We start from the raw sequence: 7879 nt of genomic DNA, 5'->3' as shown, positions 1-7879 counted from the left end.
CGGCAAGCCAGCCAGATTACAAAGATGCAGGGGGGAAAGGACCGCATTTACGGAGAGAGGAAAAACTAATTTTTCAAGGAAAATCGAGAACCGTGGGTCAGATAAGAGTGTGAACAGGATTGCCCTCTTGGAGGTGAGCTGTGCCCCCAAAGTTTCATTCAGCCATTCATTTACATCAGGGAGCAGCCATGAATGTGCCATTCGGTTCAGAATTTATTATGAATGTACAGTAAAGGCACATTCAAAACCAAGGTACCTCGCCCAGGATTCTTTTTGTGAAAGGAATATAAAATACGCCTGCACGTTTGAGTCTAAAAATATAAAAAATAAAAAATCCAAAGCTACACTGTTAACCCTTTAGCCCACAGATTTATTTTTTATTGTGATGAGGCAATGGAGGGAAATTGGCCATTTTAAAATATAAATAGCATTACAAATTTACCACATGTAAGAAGATATATAATCAAAGGGAGTGATAATAGTTCAAGAGCACAATAAGTCAATAAAATCTCACTTGTCAAGAAGCTGGCATCAGCGTTTTTGAACATAGAAGAAAAGCAGAAAGAAACCCCAAAGGCAGCTCAGCAACAAAATAGAAACTGCCAGCCCAGCCCAGGAGCACCGGGCCCCTCCCTCCCAGGACAGCCCTGTGGGCCTCATGGGGGTGTTCCTGCTTATTTTAGACACTGTCCCTGAAGCCTGACTTTATCAATCTGTGATAATACAGAGATGGATGATAGATGAAATTTTCATAGTCTGGCAACATAGAAGAAAACAGAAAAAAAAGGAAAGCGTTATAAAATCATCCTTAAAACTAAGAAAGCCAGTCAGCTTGGGTCATTTATGGAAGGCTTTCCAGAATATTACAGTATTTCTTTTTTTAATCTAGTAATTTAAAAATGTATTGGTTTTCTATTGCTGCTATAACCACAAAATCAGTGGTTTAAAATAACACAAATGTATTACTTCCCAGTGCTGTAGGTCAGAAGTCCAATGTGAGTCACATGGGATAAAGTCCAGGGGTGGGCAGAGCTGCATTCCTTCTGGAGGCCCTGGGGAGAACTCTTCTTTTGGCCTTTTCCCACTTCTAGAGGCTGCCCTTGCGTGCATTCCCAAGAATGGGCCATGAACTGGGCGCTGGGAAGGGTGGCTTTGCCCCCTAGAAGGTTTCATTCTAGCAAGACAGGTGGAAAACCTAAAATCAGCATTATAATTTAGTACAATGCTGTGCCAATGTTTTAATGTGTGTGAGATTCAAAACTATCCAGAGGAAAGTGCTCTGAGCTTGGCCTGAGGATATTGGAGGTAACTTCAGCGAGTTTTTTGAGGGATTGCTAGGATCTTCCAGGTAGAGAAGAAAAGACTTCAGGAGGAGACACTGTGTGGGGAGCAGCTCCAGGCTGAGCCAGCTCAGCATTTCCCAGAATCCTGTGTAGACTGTTGGGTTGGCAGGAATGTTGGGAGTTCGGGCAGCTAAAAGGGCCTTTGGCAAGTTTCAAGGATATTGCATAGCTCCCATAGGTGGCCAGAGGGAAGGTGAGGGCTGGGTTATGAATGTGTGTTAGTACTGAACACTTCAATGGAGATGCTGGTCCTGAGGAGCAGTCAAGGCTGGAAGTTGAAACTTGAAGGTGACATTGAGCTCTTCAGTGACTAGTGTAAACTTAGGAAGGAAAACCAACAAGAAGGGATCTGAGGAAACACCAGATTTCAGGTGGGAGTTGAGAAAACAAGATCAGGATTGGGAGGATATACATGGAAACCTGGTTTGATGGAAGTCATGTGTCCTATTCCATTTGTACTGCCATAACAAAACTCTGTAGACTGGGCAGCTTTAACAACAAATATCTATTTCTCACAGTTCTGGAGGCTGAAAGTACATGATCAAGGCTCCAGCAGATTGATGTCTAGTGTGAACCCACTTCCTGGTTTATAGATGCTGTCTTCTTCTTGTGTTCTCACATGGCAGGTGGGGCAAGGAAGCTCTCTGAGGTCTCTTTTATAAGGTACTAATTCTAATCATAAGGGCTCCACTTTCATAACTTACCCACCTTCCAAAGTCTCATCTCCAAATGGGGTTAGATTTCAGCATATGCGTTTTGGAGCAACACAAACATTGGCAATCATACTACTTTGAGCATCTCCATGTGCCAAGCAATGTTATCTCCTTTAGATCCCATGATCTGTGATATAGAGTTTATATCCCACTCTGCACAGAAAGAAACCAAGGATCAGAAGGATTACAAAACATGCTAGGGCCACCCAGGGTTAGGAGCTGGCCAGGCCCTCTGAGTCACAGCCTCACCTGATTCAGATGGCTTAATTGCATGCTGAGAATCACAATTGTACATATTAATTACCCATCACTGGGCACTTCACAAAGAGAATGGGAAGGGAGAAGTCACAGGATGGTGCTAACTGAATGAAAAATGAGAAAATGAATGAAAAATCATACTTTCCACAAGTGGAAATTCCAACTAAAACTTTAGAGAGGGAGCTGCCAGGGGGAGCTGTAGTTTTGGAGGAATAAAATTAAGGACTGAGGTAGAAGCCATAGACTGAATGAAATGAAAGGGAAGTAGAGAGCAATATTCTACAAGTACAGCAGAGAGTAAGGAGTGAGTGATGGAAGAGTTAGGGGTGTGTTTAGAGCAAGAGTGTAGAATAGAATGGGAGAAATAGAGATGCAGGAAGAAGGGAGAGTCAGGTATGGGTGGAGCAGCACCCTAGAGCAGATGGTGGGGAGAGGGAGGAATTGGGGAACAGGTCATTTGGAGTTGAGTATGAAATAGGTGGTTCCAAGGAAGGGAACTTAATGAGGTGGGTTAAGGGAGTCCAAGAATGGTGACACACAAGGCAATCCTAAGAGTCAGAAGCCATTTCACCTTTAAAGAAGGAACAGGAAAGCAACTGAATCTCTGGAGCCAGTGGAATTCCAACTAAAACTTTGGAGAGGGAGCTGCCAGGGGGAGCTGTAGTTTTGGAGGAATAAAATTAAGGACTGAGGTAGAAGCCATAGTGGGGAGAGAATGGGGAAGAAATACCCCAGCCTCTCTCTCCCTACTCTCTGATCTCCTGTTGGTGTTTTCCACTGGCCAAATGCACAGGTAGCCAGCAGTCCAGGTAGCCTGGTGATGGATGGGGAACTGGGGGGCAACCTCTCAGGTACAGAGCAGGCTGGGCAGGGTGAAAGGAGGTGTACCAGAGCCAGCACAGCAAGTGTGTCTGCAGATAAAACTGTGGCCACAGTAAGAAACCAAAAGATTTTTTTAAATTAAATGTATTGGGGCAACAGAAGCCAAAAAATTTTTATGCCTGACTTGTATGTTATACCCAATTTTCTCTGTAACATAAAAGGCAAGACTGTACTTAAAAAGTTAGAGATTCTATTTAAGTAAGGAATTTGAGTTGAGGGTGAACATTTAGAATGACTGCCTAGGGGAACAGAGGACACTCCTGACAAGTGAAGAGGAGTGAAAGTATCTCTGCACAGCATTATGAACCTACCACGACTCTGTGATGTCCCTGAGGGTAGAGGTGTGATTCTCTCTAAAAAGTGTCCATCTGCCTATGTATAAACTGGAATAAAGTAAATTGTTAGGTATGGAGCTCATTAAAAGATGCAGGCAGGGGAAGGAGAGGAGAGAGCAGGCTATGACAGGAGCGGGTGATGGGCTATGAGTAGAGGAAAGACAGAGATGGAAATGGCCACTGAAAGGGGATAAAAAGTAGGACAGCAGTCTTGAGGTCCTGAGAAGCTGGCAGCCTGAATCCTCAGGGATGCACATCTGAGGAAAGTGGACAAGTGGACTGGAGCAGAAGGTCCCTGATGTTGCCTCTGAGGCATAGGTGGGGAGGGAAAGCAATCTCACCAGAGGGCTGAGGAGAGATTGGGGTCATTCTGGAAGGAGGTTGGAAATGGAACGGAGCTCATTCCTCAGGACGATATAAGAAGGGGTGGGATGGGCAGGCACTTGGGGAAGATGGCATGAGAACACAGAATGTTTGGAAGGGAAGAAATGTGAGCCACACATGAAGCTGACAATTGAGAGAGAGAGAGTGGGCACCAGATCTGAGGGAGGGTCCTAAGACCCAGGTGGCAGACATTCTCTCTGCAGAGACCCTCATGTGTCCAACACCCATTCCTAGCTGTAGAAATGTCTGTGCTCTAACAGGATGCCCATGTGAGCAATGAGACAGACCTTGTACCGTGTCCTCAAAAACTCCTCACTGGGCCAGGCCCCATGCTGAGCTCTTCATGTAGGCCCATCCAATTCTCACAACTCTATCCTGCAGGTCCTATTCTTACTCCACTTTACAGATCAGGACACCAGGATGGGACAGTTTAAATGACTTTCCAAAGTGACCTGGCTAGCAGAGCAAGGATTCACACCACAGCCAGCCTGACTCCAGCTCCCCACAAAAACAAATAATATAAATGGGAGCTCCTAATTCTAGCCCTTCCATTGATAACACAACTACTACTGCTTCACATCTTTGCCATGGAGACCAGAAGGCAGGCTCGGCATGGGGAAGACCAGGAGGGCATCACCTGCTGTGCACACAGAAAGGGAACAAAGTGACCTCTGGGCAAGTCATCAGTGTGTTGGCCTCAGTGGGGAAGATGGAGAAGAAAGGGAAAAGTTTTAAAGCACTCTGACAACAGACACACTAGAAGGAGACAGTACTAGGAAAAACAGTTCTCATTTCAAAAAGAGAATCTCCAGGTGACAAGTCTCAGAAAAGGGAAGAGAACTATAAGGCATTATACTCTAAGGAATTAGCTGGGAGTCTATGCATGCTGAAATAGTTGTTCAATTAAAATGGGTAAGAATTTTATTTTATTTATAAAATACATTATAGCTTTTCCTGAATTAATTCATTTAGAAAAATTTTTGTGAATTCTGTATTCCTACCAAATCCTTAACCATATGTATGTCTATTTTTATATAGAAACAATTCATATTCCTCATTTTTCCTTTAAAGGATCTACTTTTAGAGACATTTCATTTTATAATATAATCTCCACAAGTATCTTTCATGGCTGAATAATATTCCATGGAGTCAAGAAAATGTTTTTCTGTTAGCAAATCTATTGAGACAGAAAACATATCAATTGGTGCCTGGGGCTAAAGCAGTGGGGAAGGGATGAGGGAGATCAGAATTCACTGTAAATAGTCATTAGGAAACTTTACGAGGTGATGGAAATGTTTTAGAACTAGATTGTGGTGATGGTGATACAATCCTGTAAATTTACTAAACATTTTTGAATTATAAAGATTATACACTAAAAACTATTGAATTATTAAATAAATGAATTTTATTGTATGCAAATTATGCTAGAAAATCTGTTTTAAGAAAAATATTTGGAAATACGTTTTTATAAAAACTAGAAATGAAGCCATCATCTTGTGTAAAATCATTTTCATTCTGATTCTCCCAGTGATAGTACAGTCTAGGCCTTAAAATCATTTGTTCCTCCTATAAGATGTTGCACAAAGTCAGCTGCACTGCACTTTAATAACAGCAAAGTTGTTTTATGTGTGATGGGGCGAAATGGGAGGAAGACATGTAGCAAAATAAAGAATCCATAATTTTAGCAAGAGAATTATTGCCAATTCTAAAAATGGGGTGTGTCCATTGAGTTTTCTCTAGAGGAGTTGTGCCTATGACATTAATTTTGCAGTTAAAAAAAATAAAATAAAATAAAATAAAATAAAATAAATAAACCTTCCCTTAGGGCACTTCTCAACATTAAAGGTTAGTCAAAGGGTGGTGTTACCGAGTCCCATCTAGAGAGTCTGTTGAAGTCTATAAATGTAATAATATTCATTCATTGAGAGAATTCCCTCAGCAATTAGTGAAAACTGGTACCCAATAGTAACCTACTATGACCTACTATAAAAAACCATTTTTTAAAATTTATTTAAAAAGTTGAATCATTTTTCTGTGAACTTCCTGGAATTGCAGGCTTTACCGAATCCCTATGGCTTTCTTGGTATGTTTTATCAAACCATCAAAGCATACTATGTTTAAATAGTTAGAATGCATTTAAGGGAAATATGACTGCCTCTAGCTAAGCCTAAGACCTCCCTTTTAAGGGTGGAAAACAATGGAGGACTGATAATAGTCTATAATGCTATAGTAATCTAAATATCATATATGAATAATAATGCATGAATAATGTATAAAATTTGTAGTACTATATGTGAACATTTCTCTACCCTGAGCCTACAGGCTGCCATTTAATCCTATTTAGTGTGATTACAGGTTAGTTTTTTCCTGTATTTCCTCTTTGAATCACACACTTACTTAGAGGTGTGGCCCATAGGAAACAGCTTTTCAAATCCATTTTCCAAATGAGAGTTTAAGACAACTATTATTTGATGCTACCTAACATTCTCACCTTCTATGACAATAATGTTAACTGACAGGTACATAGAATATATGAAATTCAAAACACTATAAAGTTTGAATTAGATATCTGAGTGATAACTACACTTTAATAAGAGGAGTTTGTGTATTTAGATGTATCAGGCCAGTTAGATCAGAAAGCCGGGTCGAGAACAACAAAAATAAATATTTTCAGTCCTAGAGACTCATAAATTTTGCATGTGTTACTACATAGATCTGCATGATTGGCACGGTGTTGTCAGGACAGACTAGGTTATACCACGGTAACAAAAGACCCAACATCTTTGTGGCACACTTGTTGCTCTAACTGCATATCCTTCCTAGGTCAACTAGGCTCTGCTCCCTGTTGTCTTATCTCAGGGACTAAGCTGGCAGACTAGACTCTTTGTGTATAAAACTGTGTGCAAAGAGAAAAGGGCTAGCAATGCTCAAACCTTCGTATTTCTACTAGGAAGTGACACATCACTGCTGCTCACATTTCACTGGCCAGAGCAAGTGAAATGACCATACCTAAGTTTCAATGGGGAGATGCTGTTCCATTCTCCTGGTGAAAGTAGGATGTGATTAGTGAATCATAATACAATGTCCCTCAGCCATGCATGTCTCTACTGAGCAGGCTCTGAGGTCTCCCAAGGGCAAAGTCTGCCCTCAGCATCCGTGCACTATCAGCACCTTAACTCTGCCTGGCCCAAATTCCTTGTTCATTCATGTCTCAGGAAAGACAAGCCCAATGAACAGCTGAATTAATGGATGGATGAAGAGTGTATGAATATTAAAGTCACATAGTATAAGGCTTGACTAGAGAAAGGCTCAGAGCCTTCACCATGAAAGATTGCCAGTTACCATGCTCACGAGTGACAGGGCCTGCCTACATGGCCCCATAACTAGTGAGAAGGCAAAAGTTTCACAGGTAATCACAGTGTCTTATAAAACAGGAAGAATAGTGCTTCTGGGAACATTTAACTGGGCACCTAAAATACAGACATGCATAAAGAAGAAAGTTAAAATTAAACCACTGCCCACATTCAGTCCACTTTTTTTGTTCTCTGTCTATATTTTTCCACATAAATAAAATCATGTTTCTTCATCTCATATTTCTTTCATTTAATAATATTGTGAACATCTGTCCAATGGATATTCTTCTAAGAAAACAGAGTTTTTAACTTGAGGTTCATGAAACTCCATTGAGGGAAAATGAGTCTTAAACTGGAATTTAGCATTTTAATAAAGTATAGATATAGGCAACAACCATGATAGTTGGTTATCATAGCAGAGTTTTAAAATACCATATTCCTCACTATCTCAAATTTATAGTGATAATGACTACCACCACTATATCTGGATATTTTATGAATTAATAAAGAAATATCTATATTAGCAAATGTTGAATGTGTTTTAGCATATTGACAAATGTATATAAAAATTAATACAATTGGTTTTCTTTGTAATTCTGTTAATTTTATTT

Source organism: Pteropus alecto, unplaced genomic scaffold (genome assembly GCF_000325575.1).
Source record: "Pteropus alecto unplaced genomic scaffold, ASM32557v1 scaffold219, whole genome shotgun sequence".
Classification (NCBI taxonomy): Eukaryota; Metazoa; Chordata; class Mammalia; order Chiroptera; family Pteropodidae; genus Pteropus; species Pteropus alecto.
The sequence above is the reverse complement of the archived record's forward strand: the minus strand, read 5'-3'. Positions refer to the sequence as shown.